We start from the raw sequence: 25,669 nt of genomic DNA, 5'->3' as shown, positions 1-25,669 counted from the left end.
GTCGCCAGGTGATGTACCCAGTTAATTCCTTTTGGTGTGAAATGGTTTTTGATCTTGCTATTAAGAATAACACTGTAATAATGTAATAAGAATATTAATAATGCTGTCTGTTGCTTAACCCATGTGCTGATATATTCATCATACGTGTCAGCTCATTTGGGAGGAGAAGGCAGGAAGGAGAAGGAGGCAGCGGCCGCAGCACGCACCACGGAGGACTTATTCGGTTCCACGTCAGAAAGTGACACCTCAACTTTCCACGGCTTTGATGAGGACGATTTGGAAGAGCCTCGCTCCTGCCGAGGACGCCGCAGTGGCCGGGGTTCGCCCACAGCAGATAAAAAGGGCAGTTGCTAAACGCACGGAACAGACTCTCTGGGCAATTAGCCATCACCCTCTGACTTTGGTCATTGTTCTGGTTCTGATATATATATTTTTTAAATGAAAGACAATTTAGGTTTTTCCCTTCATCCTGGCTTTCTCCCTCTCACCTTCCACGTGCCCCTGCCCCCTTTCCCTCTGTGTAGGGTACGTCCAACAGAAGCACAAACTACTGAAACAAAAGAGAACAAAAGAGCAGAATAACAGTCCTTCAGAGAGATGGCAGCGTCATGTACTATTTATTTTCCATAGACATGGGAAGTTAGGCGGATTATGTCTTTTTTTTTGGGGGGGGGATCTTTTTGACATGAGCAGAGTTGATTTCCTGTTTTCCTATTTATTGGCAACAATGAAGAGAGGAGGTGCGCTGGGTTTGGAAACAACAAATAACATTAAACAATTATTATTTATATATTCTAACTATTATTAGAAGCAGAACTTTTTTTTTTTTTTTTTTGAGAGAGAGAGAGAGAGAGAAGGGAAATCAAAGGAATGGAAGTCATATCCTGGTTAGAAGAAAGCCCCTGGGGAGGGGGACTGATTCAAGGAGCCCCAGGCAGGAGGCTTTCCTCGTTAGGAAAGAATTGCACTTGCCGTGCCCCACGGAGTTTGTGGCTCCCCGCGCCAGACCCCCCTCCCTGTGTCTCCCCCCCGCCACCTTTCCATCTTCCTCCTTGCTTGCGAGGGAATGTCAGCAGTTCCTGAGAAGCCTGGGCCGCCCGCGTGGCCTCCCTGCAGCACCTGGGCCCTGACCGGCAGCGCCTCCCGGGTATCCTCTTCCTCCGTTGGCCTCGCTGCCGCTGCCGTTTTGTTGTTGCTGGTCTTTTCCTCACTTTCCTCTTGGCGAAGAGCAATTTCCAAATGCAGGAATGGAATAGAAGCAGCAAGTCATGGACTCAGCTGGGACAAAGCCACCCAAGGCCATGCTCGCGGAAGAAAGGATGATACCTCAACAGTGTGTCTCCCTCTCCCCTCGTCCCTGTTTAAAAACGTATCCAAACCCGTTGGACGATCAAGTCTCCCGTATTTCTTCTTCTACTTTTTTTTATAGTGCCCCCCAGGCACTTTGTTTTGTGTTTCCAATAGCACCTCCTGAAATAAACCAAAGCATCACTTGCTCAAGGCCCCCGGGGTGATGAAGACCGTCCACCGTGTTGGCAGTCCCAAGGATGAACAGCCGTGCGGTCCTAGTTAAAAGGTATGTTTCTGGCGGTCCTGTCTTACAATGAGGGAAAAGCATCATTTTCTTTTTTTTTTAAGTTTGTTCTTTTTTTCTTTGTTTCCTTTCCCCTCCTAACTTGTTTGTTCTTTTTCTGGGTTCAGACCCCCTCAATTAGTGGGGGAGTGGCCCCTGGAGCCTCTTCTGCCCAGCTACCTGCTGTCTGTGTGTGCATGCATACCTCTGCAGGCCTGGGCCTCCGTGTGGGATCCGAGCCTTGCTTGGGCTGTGGGGGAAACAGGGGGGTTCTGTGTGAAGGGAGGGCTTCTGGTTTCAACGTCATGAGAAAATGCCTGGGGGAGTGCATGGCTAACTCTGCTTCCCTTGGCTACACCTGGAAGTGGAGTCCAGGGAACTGAGGTTGGAACTGGCTGCTGTACGCGGGTAGGAGTGAGAGGATTGCATGTCTAGAGTGGAATTCCTTGCTCCCAGGCACCAATGCAACAGCTAAGGGGATGCAAACAAATTAAAGAACTCTGATTAGGCAAAACATCAACTCAGTTGATTTGACAATTCGGAGCTCCCAGTGAGGGTGGTCAGTCAGGGCCTCTGGCCTTCATGAGAGCAAGAGCGTAGGTCTGGAGACCCAGGCCCTGCCATTTGGCTTGGGTTGGGGGTCAAAGAGGCAACAGGCTGTAACTGGGAAGATCTGCTTTGACAATCCAGCCTTTGCAGAGCCTCATGAATTAGACCTCTCATTAAAACAACAAACCAACCCAACAGAAGCAAGGACCCAGCAAAGAAACCCACAAATGCACTCTTTGTGTGTCCCTGGTAACCTGAGACAGAAAGGGCTTCTACTTTCCTCCTGCTTGCAATCTGTAAGTGCTTGCCTGGGCAGTTGTGCTCAGGTGTGAGAGGATGAAAGTTAACCCCCTCACCCACTTTGGGGATGTTCTGCCTAATCTGTACATGGCCCTGTCCTAGGAAATATGGCCCAAACCTCCAATGTTGTAATATTCCTGCATGCTCGTGTGTGTGTCTGTGTGAAAAAGCCAACGTAGTTGGTGCCAGTTGGTTTCACTAAGGGAGTACAACCTGCCCTGCTGTCATTCTCCACCTCTTTACTTCATCTGTTCTGTTACTTTGACTCAGATATTGGATTCATAGCGTTACGACTTGATCTCATTGATGAAACGTGAGCTTCTGTGTTGATAAAGACACGTCCAACCAATCTATACTGTCATTTGAAATCTATGTAGTTTTTTGCAGTCCAGAACTTCTCAATGACTGCTTGCCTTTGAACTTGAAATTTAAAAAACCCATATAGCCCAAACAAATGATAAGAGGTCGCCTAATTTCAGAGTCTAGCTTGGGGCTCTGAGGCAGAACCCAAGAGTGAACTGTCCTAAAAAGGCAAATGCCCATGGAAAGATTTGTCTGAGGATGGCTATCGCGTATCTGTTTTTGTTTTACTAGAATAGCTCAATCTACAGTGTCTGCTCCTCGCGGTGGTAGATGTCCTCACTTTTCTCAGTTGGTGTCGCCAAGAGGAGCATAGTAATGTATCTTAATATCGCCTGAGAACCTTGTCTCACATTGCTTGTAGTATCTTTCAACAGACTCAGACTTCATATGCTTTAAAAAAAAAACAGAAAAAACTGGAAGGGACTTTGAAGATGAGCAACTTCAAATCTTTCACTTTTCATTGAGAAAGATCAGCCCAGAGAGGCTGAGTTACTTTTGAGAGGGTGGAATGGACGTTGCTTTGGAGGCAAATGTATTGAGATGAGAGAAGAAAACTCAGAAAGGAGGCATGGCTGGAGGAAGCCGGCTGTCGTGGGTTTCCAAGTGCCCTGATGGTCAATGTTAGATTTTTATCCTCCTTTCTTAATATAACAATGGCCAACATGTCTGACCTTGTTCTGTTTTCCCTGGAATAGTTCATTTCATCCTCATGACTACCCACGAGGAGCTTGTATTATCCCCAGTTTACAGATGAGGAAACGGAGGTTTATTAAATCGGTTAAGAAATATACTGGAAGCCCCACAGCTAATAAGGAGGTAGATTTCAATCCTTAGAAATCTGACTCCAGGACTTATACCCTTTATTTTATTATTGCTCTGTGCTGCCCCTTGAATATGTCTATATTCCATATATAGGAATATGTGTGTATATATCTCTCCCTTCCCTTTTCTCAGGCCCATGTGAATATGTATGTATATATCTCTCCCTTCCCTTTTCTCAGGCCCATGTATTTGTAATGAATATAGCTTTATTTATTTATTTATTTGTTGTCTTTTTAGGGCCACACCAGTGGCATATAGAGGTTCCCAGGCTAGGGGTCGAATTGGAGCTGTTGTCACTGGTTACACCATAGCAATGCCCAATCCAAGCCATGTATATACCACAGCTCATGGTAATGCTGGCTCCTTAACGCACTGAGCAAGGCCAGGGAATGAACCTGCGTCCTCATGGATGCTCATCAGATTCATTTCCGCTGATTCATGAGAGGAACTCCCTGAATATAACTTTAAAAAGTAACCTTATGAAAAGCAATTTCAGTAGTTCCCTTGTGGCACAGTGGGTTAAGGATCCAGCATTGTCACTGCAGCAGCTTGGGACACTGCTGTGGTGCAGGTTCTGTCCCTGGCTAGGGAACTTCTACATGCTGTGAATGAAGCCAAAAAAAAAAAAGCAATTTCAAAACTGAAGAGTAAGCAATTAGATCCCCAAAAGATAATTCCAATTAATATTCTCTGCAGAGTTTTACTGAGAGCTCATCTTCTAAACCATCATTTCTAGCAACTCCCTCCTGATTACCTGTTAGGGACAAAGATCTACTTTTTTGTGACTTCAGATATTGCAAGAGTTGTGTGAGCAGTCAACACATGTATTGTTTTTTTGTTTGTTGTTGTTTTTGCTTTTGTTAAATAAGTAATTTCTCCTTAAGTATTAATATGAAAGAAATTAGTCATCAGAATAAAAATGCTGACTGGTTTCCTTTGTCCCCAGCTCAGTAACGCACCATCCCAAATCCTTCAGAAATGTCACCTAATTTTCTGAATCCTAGCCCAAAGATAGGAGAATCAAAGATATAGAACTTTCTAAATTTGTTACAACATTCAGATCTCCTGGGGGAACTGCTGATGTAAAGGTGATTATCGCTGTTGTTGATCTACTGTTTTTTCCTACCTAGGACAACCTAATCCTTTACATCTGTTACTGAGACTGTGTAGAGATCAGACCCTCTAATCACTATTAACACTGGGAGTGAGAAATAATGCATTTAATTTTTAAAAGGTACTTTAAAATCACTAATGTAATTTGCTACTGGTATTTTAGAGAGAAGGATTTAATAAAAATATGACGGTCACATCAATAGTATCCCTTTAAATCTTCCTGCTTACTTTGCATCTCTTCGCACCTAATGGGCTGCAGCCTGATATTGCCTTTATATAGCACTTGAGGGAACGAACACAAGATCATTACTCAGGGAGAGAACTAAAGGCTGTTTGGAGGTTCTCATTTCATGGTGGAATAAAATTAATTAATATTATCCTAATATGCCTCCTGTTACATCTGATGAATATGATCTTGAGCTTGTACTTAAAGTTTGAGCAGACTCATGTATTAGGAATTTTTCTGTGGGGAAAATCAATTTTGTTTAGCCTTTGGAAGTGAAGTTACTTTTTTCTGGGTGAGGCATTTTTGATCCAGTGAATAGAAGCCCAGAGTAGAAAAGTTCTGAGTTCTGGACTTAATCCCAGTGTGAGTTTGTTTCTATGAATCTCGGCCTAAGTTTCTTGATTCCTAGGATATGGAGATTCCTTACCCTATCAGAACATTCAACCAACATTATCTCACCATGATTCTCGAAGCAACCCCATGAGGTAGAAGAGATGTTATTTATTACTATTTTGTTAATGAGGACACCAAAGTTCAATCAGGTTAATGACTGCTCTGAAGTTCCAAGGTCAATAAGTGGTATCTGGATCTTCTAATTCTCTTTTCTCAGTCTGTACTGACGTCTCCACTGATCTCATTTTGAAGATTTCTTGAGCGAGATCAGTAAAGGGCTTTGAGGTCTTTCATTCAAGACCTCAGTGGATTGAGAAGAGACATCTCATTGCTATAAAAAACAACCAAAAAAACCCAACCAGTGATCATTTTAGAATCCTATTGAGAGTAGTTAAAAATGTGTAAGAGTGTCATGTGGCTAAGTCTTCATGAACTTTCCCAAAGAACTAAGGTTGAGCTTTCTAAATGGTCAATGTGCTGGCAGTGACACCGGGGTGGGGGTGAGGGTGGGAGGGGTTGAGCACTCAGGCCCTGTTTTGGTCACATACCCAGGTAATTCTAACCCTGAAACATTAAATTATATGACACTGTTGTGCTTAATAAGAGTGATTTCTGACCATTTACTCAAAATAACAGTATAGGAAAAAAAAAACCAACAACCATTTGGCTTGATTGATTTACAAAACAGCTGAAAATGATGGAAGATCCCCGTCAAAACTGAATTATTAGCTAGAAAGCATTGGCAATTAGGCTTTCAAAATATTTCAACACTGGCCCTTAACCAATGACTAAGACTTTAAAAATTTTTTTTAAGTTTTGAAATAATTTTATACTTACAGAAAACTTGCACAAATAATACAAAGAATTCCCACATGTTCTTCACCCAGATTCTTCAAATAACCACAACCAGTGCAATGATCACAACCAGGAAATTCACATGGATGCAATACTACAGTGTACAGATTTATTTACATTTTGCCAACTGTCTCATGTCCCCGTTCTAGTCCAAGATCTAATCCAGAATCACATGTTTTATGTAGTTGTCATGTCGTCTTCAAGTCCTTTAATTTGAGGTGGTTAGTTCCACTGTCTTCCTTTGACTTTCATAACCTCGATACCTTTGAGGAACACTGGCTATCATTTCATAGATATTCCTTCACTTTAGGATTGTGTGCTCTTTTCCTAATGATTAAGGTTATGCATTTTTAGAAAGAAAACCACAGAAACAAGGTTGTATCTTTCTTAGTGCCCAGTATCAGGGGGCACGTGATTGACTTACTCTATTACAAGTGACTCAGACATGGGGTCTTGAAGGTGAGATTCAGGCTAGGATTTTGTAGACCTTGGAGGATAATACTTTGTTCATTTGGTGGCTAGGGACTGAGTAATAGCAGCTCAGCCCTGTGAAGGATAGGACGAAATTAAACAAGGGGCCAATGGGTTTATGGTCCAGTGGATTTATTTGCAATCCAGTTGGACAGACTAGATATTCATAAGTAGTTAAAAATGTGTAAGAGTGTCACGGGGTGGCATGGGATTACTTTGGCTGAGGATCCCAGTAGTCAGGGAGATTTTCTTGGAGAAAGCCACCAGATCAACAAAGAGCTCTAGCTTGACTATTGTTATTTAATCTGTAGGCAAGAACGTCTGTTGTCAGAGAGAATGGAGACAGGGCTGAACAGAAAATAAAGCTAGGAAGCACAACCTGAAATGTGTAAAATGGCAAAAATCACAATATTTTTAAAAAAGTGCTTAATTAGTGTTCTGTAGCATTTTGTTCATGTCACTAGTATTAATGCTTACCACAACGTATTATGATTTTTTTTTTTTGTAGTCTTTCTCATCAAACAGATGGTGTGTTCCTTGAGGGCAAAGATGATGTCATTCACGTCCCTGGGACAGTACCATTGTGCCATAATTATTTGTCAAGATAAACAGAACTGAGCAATGTTTCTGAGCTAATTAGTGGAAGAATTTAGTGTCTTGTACTGTGCAGAGCGGATGCTCGAGAAATTTGGTTGGCAGAACTGTTGAAGTTGTATCTGGACTCAGCATCCACTGGTCAAGTCAAGGAGGTAGATGAGAGCCAGGAGGCTGTGAAGTGGTGGTGAGGGCTGAGGGAGAGAGACTGAGGACGTGAGGATGGGGTGAGGGGGACACTGAAGATGTGGAGAGGGATGGAAGGTGAGCCTCCCTGAAGGAGACAGAGAGCAGAAGACCGAGACACAAATAGGACATTCCCAGTGGCCTGCAGTTGGCCCAGAAAGAGAAAATGGATATAGAAGCACAAAGTTGGGAACCAACCTTCTATTTTCTAGGTGGCTTAAATGGGGCAAAAGAAGTGTGTGTGTGTGTGTGTGTGTGTGTGTGTGTGTGTGTGTGTGTGTGTGTTGATGGAGTCAAAGGTAGAAATTTGAGAAAACAGAAAGGGTGCAGGTATTGTTATGAGACAGACTCACCAAATGAGTGGCAGGTGGGCCAGGAGGTCTGGGGCATTGGAAGAGGGACACGAGGACTTCTGGCAGGGGGTGAAATCTGCCTGGATGCCCAACTTAGCAGGCACCCTATGGGAGGTCTGGAGAAAGGCCAATTGAGTCTATCGCTGCAGTGAAGGGGCCGGAGGCAGGTGGAACAGCAAGGAGATGAACATGAGGTAAGAAGAGGAAAGCCTGGAAAGGGACAGGAGAGAAGCAGATCTGAGAGGGAAACAGGGGATGGGATGGGAAGGGACGAAAAGGAAAGAGACAGGAACAGGTGTGCAGGGAGGGCCTGGTGGTGGGTAGAAGTCAGGCCCTTCTCAGCCTCCCTTTGAGAGCCTAGGTAAATGGATAGTGTCTTAGCTTTGGAAATGCATCTAATTCATCTTATACACCTGACCAGTGAGTAAATAGGCTGGGGAAGGGAGTTTCAATTTGGAAGAAGCTGAGTTGCTCATTTGCTTTCGAACTTTGTTCCCTGCTGGTTTGGCCACTTTCCAGCTGCACACCCGCCTTCCCTTCCTCCCTTGGCCGTCACTTCATTCAGAGTGAACTAGACCCTATTAGGGGCGCCCATCTCTGCCCTCGGGAATTGCTTCTGGGGTGAAATGTGATAGTATTTGATTTTATTGCTTACTCTTTTGTGCCAATGACTCCATTCCAAAGACCAAAATAACTTGGCAGATTTCGTTTCAGCTAGAACCAAAATCCATGCCTGGCTGGTACCCATCCAGGATAAAGGACCTACCTGGTTTGAACCACCACCAGGTTCCAAGGCTGACCCTTAGGGTCACTGGGCTAGTTGAGGATTGAAACAAATATCTTGGCTTGCTTCTCTCTCTCTGAGTAATTCTGACACCCTGGAATCACTTGGGGCAGGATTGGAGGTGACGGTGGATGCATGAAGAAGTGTCCTTTTGGCTTTTGGTCAAATGGGGCATCCACTGGGATTTTCTGTGGCTGCCACTTGTCCTGTAGTTACTCATTTCCACTTAGGGGACAGGCAACAGATTATATTGCAATGGTCTTTCTAGAGTATTTTAACAGTGAAAAGATTCAGTTTGTTTCATTTCCACATAGAGGAGGAAAAAAAAAAAGGTTTTGCTAACTCCCAGTTTTGCCTACTACGCCCCCTAGGAATTGAAAATCCAGTCGTGTTCTCTGTTTCTTGTGTCATTCCGTTGCCCAAGAGCAGCTGACCTGCCTTATTCTTGGCTGATTTTGAGCTGCTGGTGTTGAAAGCATAAGAGACACTAGTCTGGTTCACCTTGTATATCGCCGTGGCCTTATTCGCGGAGCAATTTAGTTGTTTTCATTCTTTCTTTTTCTTTTCAGTTCATTTCATTTCTATCACTCCCTTAATTTAAATCTTTCTTTTTTAGACAGCGGTCCTGTGCCATTGTTTTTTGTTTTATCTTTTGTTGCCTTTCCCTCTGCAGTCAACGCTATGACCTGGGAACTCCGGCATCCTTCAAGCAAGCCATTTGGGAAGAAGGTGAAAAGAAGCCACGACGCCTTGCTCCTCCTCCTCCTCTTCCCTAGCCTGGCCCCCTCCTGCGCCAACACAGGAGCCTGGATTGTGGAAAAACCTCCAGCGCAACTCAGCTCAGCTCAGAGAAGTCTCGGGAATGGCCTCACTTTGTGCAATAAGAAGATTTTTTTTTTTCTTTTTAAAATTCTTCATTTTCTTTAAGTATCTGTGAGAAAACATCCAGGTCAGACTGGAAATGCTCTACAATAGAAATAACTGAACACAAACAAACTGACAAAAAAAAAAAAAAAAAGAGTTAACTATTTTATTTATTTCAATATTTAAAAGAAAAGGTGCTGAAGTGGCACAGTATTTTTGTTTAAAGTACCTTCTACTTCAAAAGTTAAAAGCAATTTTGTGAAGACATGCAAATCAAAAGAGGACTTAATGTAAAATAAAGACTGCATATTAACTCTAAGGAAAAATACCCCACATTTTTAATACGAGAATAAAGATCAACTCTGCTCTCTCAGGCTTTTTTAAAAAGCCATTCCTGTATGTGCTTTAGGTATTTTTTTATTTCTGCAAGTTGGATGTGGTAAGTGAGGAGTGATCAGGCTTTTTTTCCCCTTCTTCAAAAGTATTTTGAAAGTGTTTGATTATGTGTTAAGACTTGTCTAAAATAAATTAGCCACAAAGGCTATCTCCAGTCTCTCCACCCCCAAACAAACAAACAAACCTCTCCCCTCGGCCCAGGCAAGCCCCTCTTATCTGATGTTGAGAAGTAGCCTGGTTATCTTGTCTGACAAGGCCTGGTTCTGAAAGAAATTCCCTCTAGCGATTAAATATATGTTTGCAAGTTGAACAGATTCGAACACGGACAGCTTTGTTTAAACTAATACAGTGAAGGAAGGGAGAAGAAGAAAAAAAAAAAAAAAAGCATCAGCTGGGATGATATTAATTCTGCTCCCTAACAGCTGCTAGAGGAGACTTGCAAAGGAAGCCTTCTGCTGAGCTGGCTTTGGGGGCCTGAGATGGGTGAGGAAGGCCACCCTGAAAGATAGGAACCTCAAATTCAGTTGCTGGTGGGGGTGAAAAGGAGAAAGGCAAGTGGTCTGGCCTGTCCTTTTACAGCCCTATTGGTGGAAGCACTCGTTGTGGCCTGTAAAGTGCATTCAACTTTGTGTCTGCAGCCTGGTCAAGAAACCGGGGTGACTGGCTGGACCACTGGGCTACTCCCAGTCTTATGTGTTCATGCCCTTGAGTTTCCCTCACTGGTCAGCAGAGTCACTATAATCCTGGTACAATCTAATGCTGGCTGTTGCTCTCAGCAAAATCTTGATTGGCCGTGTTCGTGGTTCTGAGCCTGCCGGTCTCTCTTTTGTCTTTGCAAGGGGAGGTTGGATGGGCACAAGACTTCCTGCCAGCCCTTTTAAGACCAGTCCCCAGGGGAGATCACCAAGAGTGTCTTTGTATCATTTTGTCGCCCTCTCTGTGACATTTTCTGATAGAAAATGTCCTTTTTCAAAATGCTAATAATTATAATAATAATCCACTCTCCAACCAACTCCCACAAGTTATAACATGTGTAGAACTGTGATAAAGCTTTGCATAATGTAGGGTTTGTATCAAGTTTGTGTAAGTTTCTGTTAAATAAAAGTCTGTTTCCAATGCTCCTATAGCATCTCTGTAAATTTTGCTTTTCCAACCTCATCCTACAGGAGTTCAACTTTCATGGCGTCCTATAGAAGAGACTCCTGAAAGGATTCTGCCCGTTTGTGTGGCCAGGATTTGTTGAGCCCTATTGTTTTGTCGAGAAGCCCAGTCTAGAACAGAGGTGGCCACTGGCTTGGCTGACAAAGGGGTGCTTGGAAAGTGGGGATTGTCCAGGATTGGTACCAGCATCTGAGCTTTGAGTCCAGACTTGCTGTCACCCACCCACCATCACCATGGCCGTTGTCACCCTCTCCATGGCCAACGTGGATTTATGGAGAGCCTGGTCATACGTACTGACTTAATGTACCTGTCCAATGTTGCCATCACAGCCATGCCAAGATAGTTTTGCGTAAGAGTGCAAGATTCAGTGCGTGCTGGGCAAAAGCTGAGAGGTTAGTATTTCCATTGCCTGAAAGGTGCTCTTGGTGTTGCTTCTCCAAGTTGCCAGTTGATGTAGCTGTAAACCAGCCCAACTGAGATAGGTTTTTCCTTGTATGTGGAGGTAGATGCTTTTCTCTGATGGGTCCTCTAGGGCAGAGAGAACCAGCCCAGCTTTTCAGGCCAGGTCTCGCCCTCTGAGCATTGCCAGCCCACGCCAAGGCCACGTGAAGATGGAACGTGACATTGTGAGTCTGCTGCTAGCATGTTCTATCTTCCTTTAGAATGAACGTCACATTGTGACATTTATTATGGACTTTACATTTCCCTAGCAGCCAAAGGATTTTTTTTTCTCAATGTACCCTCCTTAGGTTTTCTTCTTTTTATTGTGGCAAAATATACATGACATAAACTTTACCATTTTAACTGTTTTTAAGTATAGAGTCAGTGACATTAAATACATTTACACTGTTGCAACCATCACCGCCATCCATCTCCAGAACTTTTTCATCGTCTTCTGTTGAAACTCTATACCCATTAAACACTAACTCTCCATTTCCCTCTCTCCCCAGCCCCTGGCAACCACTATTCTATTTTCCATCTCTATGAATTTGACTAGGTACCTCATATAAGTAGAGTCAGGGAGTTCCAGTTGTGGCACAATGGAAACAAATCTGACTAGGAACCATGAGGTTGTGGGTTCGATCCCTGGCCTCGCTCAGTGGGTTAAGGATCCGGCATTGCCATGAGCTGTGGTGTAGGTCGCAGATGCGGCTCGGATCTGATGTTGCTGTGGCTGCGGTGTAGGCTGGCAGCTGTAGCTCCAATTGGACCCCTAGCCTGGGAACCTCCATTTGCTGCAGGTGTGGCCCTAAAAAGTGAAAAAAAAAAGGGGGGGAATCATACAATATTTGGTCTTCTGTGAGAGATTTGTTTCTTTTAGCACAGTATCTTCATGGTTCATTCATGTCGTAATGTGTCAGAATTTCATTCCTTTTTAAGGCTGAATAATGCTCTATTGCATGTACATATCACATTTTTTAAAATCCATTCACCTATTTCTACATACTGAGAGTAAAAAGGAAGTTTTGTGCATTTATTATACACCACTCACTTCCTACAGCAACTCAAATTTGAGATACTAGATCCAATTCAGAGGTCACCTGGGGATTCAATATCTTCCTAGCAGGGAAGTGATTGCACCTGAAATCTTCCTTTTGCTTCATACCCTGGAAAAGGGTGCTTTGATTCTGATGGGCACTCTCTCCCTAAAGTGTGTCTTACCTTATAACTAAGGCTTCTTTGGGGAGACTGTCTTTGGGCTTATAGAGACAGGATGTCTAGCATGGAGCTGTAGTAACAATGTAAATAACTAAGGAGAGAGGAGACCCAGGGAATCAAATGTCTGTAATGTCAGGTTATGAGGGCAGGGACTGCCTTTCCCAAATGTCTGACGGTGAGTTGTTGGCAAAGAATGCATGTGCTTTCTGTCTGTAGGTGGTCACTGACCAAGAGGGAGGGGACAAGTATACGTGTGAGCCAGAGAATGAGAAAAAGAACTCACTTTTCCTCATCCATTTAGAAACATATTAGTATAAAGGATTAGCTCTGGGTTTGAAATTCAGATGCCTATAGGTCACGTGTGAGAAAATTAACAGTGCCAGGGAGACAGGGCCCAGCCCGTATGCTCAGCTTCAGGGCACAGGAGATGACAGAGGGGGCCAGGAGGTATGTAGAGCCAGAGAGCACTCATGACTTGTGACTTCAGTGGGGCCTTCTGGTTTTTTAAGAGGAGCTGAAAATTCAAAAATTTGGATGCAATTTCCCCATTTCAAAATGTTGACTGTAAATTAAAAACAAACACTGAAGATCAACTCTGTATGGACTAACCCAGACATGAGCATGTAGGAGACACCCTTTGATGCTTCAGGGCAGCTCTGCAAAGGCTGCCAGGCTGGTTATAGGTGAAGCCGAGGTTAAGGTGCCCTGACCCAACTTCTTCATGACAGCAGATCGTTGACTTAAACCTATGGATGTGTCTAGAGGGATCCTGACTTAGAATTGTTTTGTGCTGGGAATGGGTCCCTGGGTTGCTCTCTGGGTGGAGCTAGGTCGTTAGCCACCACATGTTAGGGATTCAGGGTGCAGTTCCAGTAAAACAACATTCTGCCATCCAGTCCTTTTCCCTCTGAAATGTCTCCCCTTTAAAACTCTGGGCACAGCTGGACAGGTTAGAAATACGTTTTTTATTTCACTTTATTATTGATGATGGGCTGTTATATTCCTTTTACCCTTCTTGTCTAAGAACTTCAAATTATTCCATATGAATAGAACTGAATTCAAGTTTTATGGTATCCCCAAACTAGCAAATTCACATCTTTTGTTAAAGAAATATGTATACATATTTATATATGAAATCTTACAAAGAGTCTTCTGAAGGAAGGTACATATAAGAGGTAAAATACAAATTTAAATAACAAAAATTCTGGAGAGTTGTATATATTTATCACTTATAACATATTTATATGATCATATAAATATATATTTATATGATCATATAAATATATTTATATGATCATATAAATATATATTTACATGTATTATAAACCCTCTAGGATTTTTATTTAGATTTGTCTTATAAGTATTTTACATCTTATGGGTATCTTGTATCAGAGGACACTTTATAACAGAGATTCAGACCAGATTTTTGGCAAAGTCCTGTGTAAAAACTACTCACTTGAGTCTGAGTTGTTTTTTGGTTTTGTTTTCTTTTGTCAGGGTGGAGAGATGGTTATTCTAGATAAGCAATTTGTTTTCCTCGTGGTTTATAATGGGTGTGCAAGCTTTTCCTATAAAGACCCAGACAGTAAATATTTCAGACTCTGCAGGCCAAATGTCTGTTGCAACTACTCAACTCTGGTGGTGTAGCATGAAAGCAGCCCTGGACAGCATGTAAATGAAGGGACGTGGTTGTATTCCAATAAAACTTTATTTACCAAAATTGGCAGCTGGCCAGATTTGGCCCAGGGGCCATGGTTGGCTTATCCCTGATTTTGAAAGAGACTATTATATTAACTTGGGGGGTGGTGGTGATAATATTCAAGGCATTTTCTAGGTCTCAGGACTAAGGAAAGGGAAGAATTTCACATCATCAGATGAAGGGCTAGGGCCGTGTTTCACACTCAGCAGTGTCAGCTGTATGGAGGCCTATGTGCAAAAATGTTTCAGAGCCAAAAAATTCCATCACAAGATTTTAGAAAGCGTCGACTAGATTTTCCAGTTTTGGTGCCAAGTTCAAAGGACAATAATGCAATGCTTACCTAAAGAATCTATCAATAATCCAGCTAGTCTGTGTGATAGCCATGCATAATAGTGACTCTGGCGACATGATGACTAATGGTGTTCATTTCTGGCAACTTGAGTATGAAAAAAGGCCAACTTTAAAATAGCCGAATTTGTGCAAAGGGCTCCTGCAGGCCTGGTGAACGTGGACACTAGAGTGTCACCAGTGAGACAAATAACGAAGGGGATTTAGTGGAGCCTGACACAGGCGGTGTGGAGTTGCTGCAGCTAGAGAAATGGTCTCTTTCTGATGCCTTCTGGTTCTCCCATGACTGTGGCTCTGAAATTGTTAATCATGAGGTGTTGAGGATGTTGCTGCAATACATTTCTTCCTAAGAACTCAGACTCTGGTGCTCATATTCAGAATCAGGAGACTTCCCCGCATCCCCAAAGAACTGAGAAGGCCTAATTTTCCTCCTTGGATGATGGTGAAGACTCCTGATACCAGACATCCTACTGAATTAAAACCATGTTACAAATTGAATATGAGATGAACCGAAGGGTGGCCTCTGAGCCAGTCATGCTAGGTGGCAGCAGCTGTCCCAAATTTATTGACGATCTCCTCTCTAGCCCCCTTACTAGCAGATGCTCCGTTGTTTGGAAAGGATCTGTACGTTTTCAATCTCGGGATACCTCTTAGTGGCACTCATTGCTAAGCCCCCCTTGTTATTTCCAGGTTTCCTTCAAAGGGGCACGGGTTGGGGTGGGCTTGCTGTCTGTCTGCTCCGTCTGCTCTACGCTCCACCCCGTGATCACATCTGAGGTCGCCCGGATGTCAGTTATTAGGCACAAACTGAAAAAAGGAGAAAAGCGCTTCAGACCAAGTTAGAAAATCCTGTTATGTATTTTATATAAACATGGTGTGAGTGGCACCGTCCCTTGGTTACCTGGTGTTTCCTTAAACCAGAATAGAAAATACTTGGTCGAGAAGTGATAGCAGTGTCAACAGTGGTTTAGCACCAGTCTGCCTGATACAGTTGTGTGGACTGTGCTATTAGTGTCGCTGGCAAGGCATAATCATGGTGGAGATGGATCTGGAAGGCCTAGCGGAACACTAGCTGGAGGAGAATTGTGTTGTTTATTTTTAAATAAGCATGATGCCAGGCTGTGTTATATTGGGAATAACACACAAGGGCTGGGAAGGCCTTCGCCACCCCTGCTTAATATTTGATACCAGGAGTTCCTGTCCTGGCTCAGTGGAAATGAATCCAACTAGTATCCATGAGGATGCTGGTTTGATCCCTGGCCTCGCTCGCTTGGGTTAAGGATCCGGCGTTGCTGTGAGCGGTGGTGTAGGTCACAGACTCGGCTCGAATCCCGCAGCTGTAGCTCTGATTCAACCCCTAGCCTGGGAACTAACATATGCCGCACCTACGGTCCTAAAAAGGAAAAAAAAAAAAAAAAATGATACCATTGTGTTTGAATTAGCTGAAAATAACTGTGGAAAAACTAAAAGATACAGAGAACAGTATTAATAACAGGTTTAACAGGATGGACAGTAAGCCCTTTATGAAAAGGTGAAATGATTTGGGCTTGTTTAACTTGGGGAAGAGAATTAGAGATCACTTAATAACCATTGTTATTGGTATGGCTGAGAAAAAGAAACAATTTATACTCTTGCTTTTGGTCTCTTGAAATGACAGGAGAAGCACCTTGCGGCTTAGAACAAGCCAGTTGTTCTAAGGGTTTTGACATCAAGAGTTTTTGACTGTTGAGGCTGAAATGGAGCTCACCAAGGACAAGTGTTTCTCCTGTGTGGAGTTCAGGGCGGGGGCTAGATGACCTCTTGGGGACCTGCCTAGCTCTGCACTGCTTTGAACTGCAGCTGGGCAACCTGAAAGAGTTAGCGCCTGACTCACCACCTGGGAGTGGGAGGCGTGGGGAAAATTAGTCTCATGAATGTGTATCACGATCATTAACTAAAATTACATTTCTAGGCTGGCTCCTATTCATCCTGGAGCCGTGTCCCAAGCCTGTACGGGGACTCCTCTTGCTCTAATAGTGGGAGACACCAACTGGAGAGCGAATGTGGTGGCAAGAGACATTTTCCTCCAGAGAAACACCCAGTATGTGAAAAAGGAACAGTGAGAAGCAGCAGAAAAGGACAGCAAAGCCAAAAGGCCATAAAGGGAAATGGTTCAGCTGGAACTCCTCCTGAGTTCCCCTTTAATCTCATATCCTTGGACTCTGCCATGGCCAGCGTCATCCTTGGTACATGGACCTCATAGTTGCTGGATATTATTCTCAGCTGGATTTCGGTCGAATGACCTCACTAATATTCATGGTTGTCTACTCCCTTCTCCCCACCTTGGCAGGGGAAGAAAAGTCTTATTAGAAGACAAAGTTAATTTTCTATTTATGTATATATATTAGATAAAATTCTGTTGGGGAGCGGCATTGATCAGGGTGCTTTCTAAGTAACTTAGAAAAGAACTGAGAATAGTTTTGCGTGGTGTTTGTAGCAAGGATTGTACTATATTTAGTTCAGGAAATCAACTTGCTGTGGGCCAGGAATGTAAAAGAGGTTGGCAATGAAGGGAACTTGAAGGGGTGAAGGAGGGGTATGATGAATCGCTGGCATGAATGCTCATGTTGAAACTTCTGCTTGGCTGGGTTATGGGTTCAGAGAGACTGGCAGTTTGCAATCCTGCGAACTTCTTTAGTTAAAATGGATTGTGCTCCCTCCGTAGACGTCAACCTTTCATCCATAATTGAAAAATAGATCAATACGTGTTGACCACATACTGTTACTTTGCATAATGACCCTTCAGTTATTGGTTCGCTTTAGGTTGCTGATCAATTAATGAATGCCTTCTTTGTTGCAGTACTGTGCTAGGTTTTGTGGGGCATAAAAGAGAAGCCAAGGGAAATTGCAACAAACTTGGGGGGATACTTTCTATGTGCTAGTTGCCAATAGGCTTCTTAACAGATGTTAGCTTGTGAAAGCCATATTTAGTCCTTTCAGGTTAAGACTGTAATTCCTTTTTTACAGAAATGGAAGTTGAGGTTCAGAGAGATGGAGGTGACAAAAGTAGTCACAGCTGCTAAAGCCTGATATTCCCAGTCGAGGATTTTTCTGGCGCTAAGACTCTCTCCACGGTGTAAGACATCTTTTCTGTTCATGAGGAAGAGAGACAGGTGGCCGCTGTATTATTTTAGACAAGACCATCTAATTAAGTGCCAAGTTGGTGCAAAATGTGACTATCAGAGGGACTCAGCAAAGGGAGTTGGGAGCGCAGGCTAAGTAGGTCTTCATGGAGAGATGAGTAGAGTCGGGTGGGCAGGGAGAAGGCAGGCTGACAACAATGGTGGGAGACGTCTGAGCAAATTCGGACATGAGCGCGACACTAGGTTGGAGGTCTGTGAGGAGATGAGCCCGAATGGAGTGGGGAGGCACGAGGTGGGGCCTGATCCACAGCAAAGGGAATAGGAACCGTAGGAAGCCGAGGAGCTGTGAGTTCTTGAGCAGGGAAAATGTGATGTTTAGGACAGTTCTGTGAGGATAGCCTCCCTGTGCATGTCAAGAAGTTTGGCTTCTTACACGCTTCTTCACCAGGCTGCCTCTGTGGGTAAAGGATCCTAGCCCTTGTGGGGAAAGGGGGTGATCAGAATCCCTTCTAAAGGACTTGTAACAGAACCCCAGTGTATCCTGTCTTCTGCGTGACACTTGCCCAACTGATGAAAAGGTTCATCTTGCTTAGTAGCAGATAATTCCATGGGCGTTTCCCACTAGGTGTATTCTGAAACCAGAGAAACGGCTATTATATTACTGATTGGTTTGTAATGCATTTGGGGAGGAGTATGGGCCTAGCCTATACTGGAGCTTTTTATCTGAGAGGCCAACTGAAACGTGGGATCAAAAATCTATGATCGGCCTCCTTGTGAAGTGCGAGAAAGGGTTTATTTGAAAAAGTACCCTTTAGACTGAAAGGTCAATGAAGGTCATTGAGAAAAATCAAGGCAACCAGGCTTAGCTTCCAGCCATGGTTTTTGGAGGTAGAAGCTTCTTTTGGTACCGCTATCTGGACACCCTTAGCTGATTTACATATTGAAGGATGAGGAAGTGGTGAGATTGCAATGCCCTGTCCTCACTTCCATTTCTGTTCCCATGCTCGTATTCCCCACGTCATCTGGTCGATGGAGCCCTCACTGGCCCCTAAGGCTGGGAGAGGTGTAGCCATGTGTGAGGCATATGGATTGTGAGTCCAAAGTCTGTGGGCAACCTTCTCCATGGTGGCCAAATGTCGTTGGCTCTTCCTGACATGTTGAGAGAGAGTGACCCTGCACTCTCCTTGCAATCTTCCTGGCAGCCTTGGCAGGGATTACTGTCCCACTTAGCAGATGAGAGACCAAAACTCAGAAGGGTTAAGTGACTTGGTGACCACAGACGTGGTAGAGCCCAGACTCCAGATCTTCTTTCTGATATTTATATGAGTGCATTTGCCATTGCTTGCTCAGTGACCATTGCCTTGGCTTAGGCGTGGCCAAAGGTGGCAGAGCCCTGGACTGAAAAGGTCCTCTGACAGCACGGAATTGCAGCCCACAGTGGGGTAATATCCACCTTCCCTTGAAAAATGATTGGATGCCAGCCCCTGGATCCACCCGTTCCCCTCCCACCTCCATCATCTGGGCAGCGCCTGGGCCTTGTACAGCACTGTCTCACCAAACACTTTTGGAATCACTCTTTGCTTCCTCTGCCTTTGGACTGTAGCGTTGCTGTAGATCGGATACAGCCAATGTTCCGGGGCTGAGTGTTAACTGCATCTGGCTCAATGTTCTGCGTCTGTTTTATGAATCCATCTATATCACCTACCCCCTGGCTTGAAATTTCGCTGGATGCTCCGCAGAGAACACCCTAGGCCTCTCTAATGGCGCATGGGTCTATCACAGGCAGCCCTCAGACTGGGTTCCGCCCTGCAGAGCCTGAGAAGGTTGGCTTTAAGAGAAGTCTCTGCCTGGTGATTGGCACAGGGAGACAGATCTTCAGAGACAGCAACTTGCCCTCCCTGCTCCCTCTCCATTAATTCCAGGAAACTGCAGCTGCTCGCCCATCCTCCCCCATCCTTCTGGTCTCTCTGCTGTGCTAATCACAGCTCATTTCTGCTGCATGCCTCATTTGGGGGAAGAGCACTCCAGAGCTCCCAAAATGTGAGGAGGAAAATAAGGACGATTGGCCCAATGAGTCAGCCCATAGCCGCTGGATAATCACTGTCCCCTTCCCTGGAAGGCCCCCGTGCCTTGTCCAGGGCTCCCTGGTGAGAGTTTCCTCTTGGGCTTTTCCTGGGACCACGTGGGGCTGGCTTTGTAAGCCAAGGAGAAAAGGGGAGCCGGGCTCACTGAGCACCAGTTACATGTCATCAGAGGTTCTCTCATCTCCCGATTCCCTTTAACGACCTGTGGTCTTGGGCCCATTTGACAGCTGAGGGAACTGAGGTGAAGAAAGGAGAAGCAGTAGTTTGCCCTTAGCCAGGCAAATGTCTATTTGACTTCAAATGCCAGGCTTTCTTTCCTGCTTTTTTTTTTTTTTTTTTCCTTTCTTTCCTTTTTGACCATTGTCCAGGGAGGGGGGCCCTCCTGCATCCTCTCCTTCCTTCCTTAAATCATATGCTCTGAACTTCTGTTCATTCTTGTTTCCTCTTCTCTGACCTCCTCCTCCTCCGGGAACTTACTTTTTCTTGTAGTGACAGGAGTCCCTCTGGCTCCTGGGTGAATCCATCCTTGCTGGGAGTCGGGTTACCCATTGGCTGGCCAGCATTGTGAGTTTAGCCTGTGCTAAGGAATCCACATTTCCCAGCAAAGGCCAGACTGGGCAGTTGCAAAAGCCAGCTGCCCTGGCCAGGCTGTCCTGTGCTGTGCCACTCCGGAGGACTGTGGCTATGAGCCTGTCGGGAGGGGAGCAGAGAGCTCCCTCTCTCTCCCAGGTCAGGTTCTTTTCCTTTCCTGGGACGTCTTTCCCTTCATCACTTCTTTTTTAAGGTCCCCCAGGCATCATTTAATTGACCTGCTTCAAAAGACATTCAGCCTCTGTCTTTGTAACTAAGGAACCCAACCTGGCATTGGTCAGATGAACTCAAAAGTTCCAGGGTGCCATTTCAGTGAGAATGTGACATGTTAAAATATGACTTTTTTTTCCCTCCCCATGCTCCTGTCTTATCACCACTCTGCAAACAGAGGAATGTTTCTTAGGAGAGTGCCCCTTCTGTGATAGCCTTGAGGGCTGTCCCTTCTGGAAAATTCTCCCTCCCAGAAGGCTGTGGAAAAGGGAGCTGGGCGCAGAGCAGACAGTACCCAGGAGTATTTTGGCCCCAGGGTTTTGATGTGTGTTCATCCTTCCGGAAGGCAGGGTCAGGGAGGAGTCAGCTGGTGAGGCCCCAGAGGCTCCTGTTTGCTGTGGGGGCTGAACAGGAGCAGGGGGAGCCCTGAAAAGAGGACACCAAGATGGCAGCCACCCTCCCTCCCCCGGAATGTTCCCAGGGGCCAGTCCATGCTGAGGAAAGACTTAGGAGGGCTGGGTAAGAGTCCCAGCCCTGCTGCCACCTTGTCCTGCCACCCTGGGCCCATCGCTTCATCATTTGGGGGCTCAGTTTCTTTGTAGTTTTTGAGGAAGGGGTGAGGCTCACTCTGGGGCTGACAGTCAGAGGCTCAGGTGGATTAGGTCAGGAACTTGATTTCACGTTATCCTGGGTTGCATTTTCACTGTGGCTTTTTGGAGGTCAGGTTTTTAAGCCCCCGGGGTTGCTTCAGTGGTGGAAGTTTCAGGCACTGTCACAGGGGTCTCTGGAGGGGCGATGGCCGCTTATACTCCATCCCCACCCCCTGCCATCCTTGACCCAACATGACCACTAATCATGTCTTGGAGGTCGATGCCTCCTTTGTCCTCTCTCTGTCCATCCACATTGGTGACTCCCCTGACCCCTGACTCCATCCCCCTCTTCTCCTCTTTGAAGAGGCAGATAGAGAACCAGCTGGGTTAGGGTTAGACAGGGCATCTTTCCCATGGGTCCTGGCACCTGCGGGGTGCGCACCTGTTGAGAATCACTGGTCCCTCCCAGCGCTGACCTTCCAGAGTCAGGCCCAACCGCCCCATCCCGAGGCCCGTTTCAGATGAGGCTGCATTGGCCCCATAGTCTGCCCTGTCCTCAGCGGTGAGGCGCAGAGAAGAGCCTTCAGACCTGATCCCATAGAGGAGGAGACGGAGACACAGGAGAGTCATTGCCAAGACCTCGGGCTCTGGGGGCCAAGCGGGGTGCTCCCTGCCTTGCCTCCATCACCCCCGCCCCCACCATCCAGGCTCTGTTTCTCCCCTTTTGGTTTCACGGAGCTAATTAACTTCTTTGCCCTTTAAGCCCTTCCAGTTCCTCCCCTTTAACTCTGTGAGGGCGGGATTTGGAGGTGGCCTTGACCTGGTTTTGCCCTAGGATAATTCGGGAGTGCTTTTAATCCCACGTCCTAGATTAGCTGCCAGGGCTGGGGACAAGCAGTTCCCCCAAATCCTCACACCGCTCTGCTGCGTCCTCACGTTCCCCTCAAGGGCAGCCTGGAGTGTGGACAGGGGACAGTGGGTGGTGGAGAGCACAGCAGGACCTCGGTGCAGGTGGGCAGCCCTCTGACTTGGAGGCCCATGATAGTCAGTGCTTTCTAGGGAGGGGGGGCGCTGCTCCTCAGGCCCCCCAGCGCCCCCCTGTGTCGGGAGAAGGTCTCTCCTCACTGCCTGTTTCCCGTGGCTCAGGGGTATGGTGCTTACCCTGGTGGAGGTTGGGATAAGCTGTGGGTTTGCATCGTGCTTCTGCCACCCCCTTCCAAGGTGGCCTAGGATTCAATCCCTGGCCCAGTGCAGTGGGCTAAGGATTCGGCATTGCTGCAGCTATGGCGTAGGTCACAGTTTGGATGTGACTCCTGGTCCAGGAACTTCCATATGCCATGGGTGCAGCAAAAAAAAAAAAAAAAAGAATTCAATTAGGAAGTGTGTTCAAAATGCCTGGCACCCAGGAAGCACATTGATAAATGGTGGCCATTAGTAGTAATAATACTAATACCCTTCTAGCAAAGACTCAGAGGATTGAGTTTCTGCATCTTGTTAAGAATGCAACCAGAATTCTGGTTGAGTCTCTTGAATAAGCAAGGACCAAATTCTCTGTTTTCGTGACCAGAATCTCTGCAAGTGTTCTTACGCTCACTCGCTTGCCCAGTGCTTCCAGCTGCCTTCTAGTCTCCCACCTCTTTCTTTGTCTCCTTTCCTCTTCCTCAATTCCTTCCCCTAAGACTTACTAATTCGTTCTCTTCTCACTTTCTCCTGTCTGTTCTCATGATTCTGGAACCTGTGGTGACCTTTTTTCTTTACTTATGCATGATCCAAAATGCTTTCTGGAGAGTTCCCATCACGGCTCAGTGGTAACAAACCCAACTAACATCCATGAAGACTTGGGATCGATCCCTGGCCTCGCTCGGCGGGTTGAGGATCCAGCGTTGCCGTGAGCAGTAGTGTAGTTTGCAGATGTGGCTTGGATCCCGCGTTGCTGTGGCTGTGGTGTGGGCTGGCAACTGTAGCTCTGATTGGACCCCTAGCCTGGGAACCTCCATAGGCCGCAGGTGCGGCCATAAAAAGAATAAAAAAGCAAAACGCATTATGGGCGTTCCGAAAGCTGGCGTCATCAGCTTTTCCGCTTGCTGTGAGTTCCACCTCCCACCTCTGCAAAGATACTATAGTCCCCAGCGGCAGGCTCCCTTCCTCGCCGCAGGGTCCCCACCACTCCTTGAGATGGGAATTTTCCCACAGTGATCTTTTGCCATTTTGGATCTTTCTTACTTTCTATTCTTTGGGCTCCCAACCACTTGCACGTGGATGTATGAGTCTGACACAGGGGAGAGGTCTTTGCTGGGAGCGACAAGTGTGTAGGTGATATTTAGGGGAGGTGAGTCTAATTAGATGAAAAGAAGAGTCTTGAGTAAGGAGGCAGATCCAGTAAAGGAGACAGAGGAAGGGCAGCCAGGGAGGAGGGAGGAGGGCAGGGGAGTGTGCAGGTGAGTGTGAGAGGGTGCAGAAAGGGGGACGGAGAGCACTGGCCTTTGCAAAGAGTTGGGCTAAAAAGAGGAGCAGGACTTGGGTCCTCCATGGAGGGGGTACTTGGTCTCTTTGAAAGCCAGGCTCCTTTGTAGCCTATTTGTATGCTGGCAGGACACTTGAGGAGAGAGAGAGAAATTGATGATGCAAGAGGGAATTCTAGCAGGAACAGAGTTCTTGGGCAGGTGTGAGAGGTCGGGATCCAGGTGCCAGGAGGAGCTGGGAGAGTTGGTTCTGGTGACAGGAGGGAGATAAGCACAGGGAAGCAGGTGCAGGGAAGCAGGTGCAGGGAGGCGGGTGGGAGCACGTGGAGAAGACAAGGACGTTTGACTCTTATTACTTATATGTTTTCTCAGCTCAATCAGAAGAGTGTGACATTCTCATAAGGTGTGTAGTGGTATCTCATTGTCATTTGGATTTATAATTCCCTAATGATACTTGAAGTTGGCCATCTTTCCATGTGCTTGTTTGTTATCTGCAAACTCTTTGGTGAGATGTCCTCTCGGCTCTTTTGCCCATTTTTCTCATCGGGTTGTTCATTTTTTATTGTTAAGTTGGAGCCTTTTCAAAAATGAAGTAAAATGGGGAGTTCCCGTCGTGGCGCAGTGGTTAACGAATCCAACTAGGAACCATGAGGTTGCGGGTTCAGTCCCTGCCCTTGCTCAGTGGGTTAACGATCTGGCGTTGCCGTGAGCTGTGGTGTAGGTTGCAGACGCGGCTCGGATCCCGCGTTGCTGTGGCTCTGGTGTAGGCTGGCAGCTACAGCTCCGATTCGACCCCTAGCCTGGGAACCTCCATATGCCGCGGGAGCGGCCCAAGGAATAGCAACAACAACAAAAAAAAAAAAAGAAAGAAAGAAAAAAATGAAGTAAAATAAAAATAGATTCAGAAAAAAAAAAATCAGAAGAGTGTGAGGAGAGGATGTGGGGGACCTGAGACGGAGAGATGTGGGAGAATGTTTGACCAGGGAAAGATGGGGCACTGCCAAGATTGATGGTTGTGTTCGGTGAGACCGGCTAGTTCAGTGGTGTGATTTTCTCACTTGGGTTCAGCATGGAGCAGATGGAAGGTAGGGCTTAACTGGAGTTGGGATGAGCAGGAATGAGAGAGAAAAGGGTAAGCAGATAGATGTAAGGGTGTGATTTTAGGGATGGATATGGCCGCCTCTGGATATGGGTGTATGAGAGGCCATTGACAGAGAGGGAGGTAAGTGGTAAGAAGTAGTGAGGTCAGCGGGTTAGAGCCTCCTCGGATCCCACGAGTTGATGGTATCTTCAATAAGCGAAGGCCACGCTAGCTATTACTAGCTGTGCTCTTTTGATTTTGGCTCTGGTATATCCCTCTTAAGATAGTTGAATAGACACTAAAATAGAAGATGGTGCAAAGCAATGCTTGTTCTGGGGCTGTTGGATTCACTCATCATTCAATGAGTGTGTTTTAATTAGGTTGCAAAGGTCTTCAATGGTTCATAATGACACAGTAGAAATGGCATCTTACTTCTTTCCTACCCGAGTTGGATCAGTCCCACAAACCCTGGAATGGGCACTTGTGCTTGTTCTTATTGGCACAAAGGGAATGTTCAAGTGCTTTGTGGTCTGAAAGGCCTTATCTTGGGGAGCGAGTCTATGTTGCCCATCTCAGGTGCTAAGAGGAAGCTAAGACCTCCTGTTTATGCACAAGACCCCGAGGTCTCTGGCAAACAAAACTGCTATCAGAGGAGTTCCAGTTGTGGTGCAGCAGGAATGAATATGACTAGGAACCATGAGGTTGTGGGTTGGATCCCTGGCCCTCGCTCAGTGGGTTAATGATCTGGTGTTGCTGTGGCTGTGGTGTAGGCCAGCAGCTACAGCTCTGATTCAACCCCTAGCCTGGGAACCTTCATATG

At 45.7% G+C, this 25,669-nt stretch overlaps 1 protein-coding gene across 4 annotated transcripts in view; it reads left to right on the top strand.

Annotated features, from left to right (window-relative positions):
* DPF3 (double PHD fingers 3) overlaps positions 1-25,669 on the top strand; it is a 270,031-nt gene that overhangs the window by 214,842 nt on the left and 29,520 nt on the right. For 2 of the 4 annotated variants that reach the window (XR_007136913.1, XR_007136912.1), the window contains 2 exons: positions 152-1,576; positions 9,256-10,975. The exons of the other annotated variants lie outside the window; for them this stretch is intronic. The gene's annotated coding sequence lies outside the window, so the exon portion shown is untranslated. Of the gene's footprint in view, positions 1-151; positions 1,577-9,255; positions 10,976-25,669 lie in introns of those variants that run through there. 4 annotated transcript variants of the gene reach the window in all.

This window comes from Phacochoerus africanus, chromosome 9, assembly GCF_016906955.1.
Source record: "Phacochoerus africanus isolate WHEZ1 chromosome 9, ROS_Pafr_v1, whole genome shotgun sequence".
In the NCBI taxonomy this organism is placed as follows: Eukaryota; Metazoa; Chordata; class Mammalia; order Artiodactyla; family Suidae; genus Phacochoerus; species Phacochoerus africanus.
This window is presented reverse-complemented; position numbering and strand designations above follow the sequence as displayed.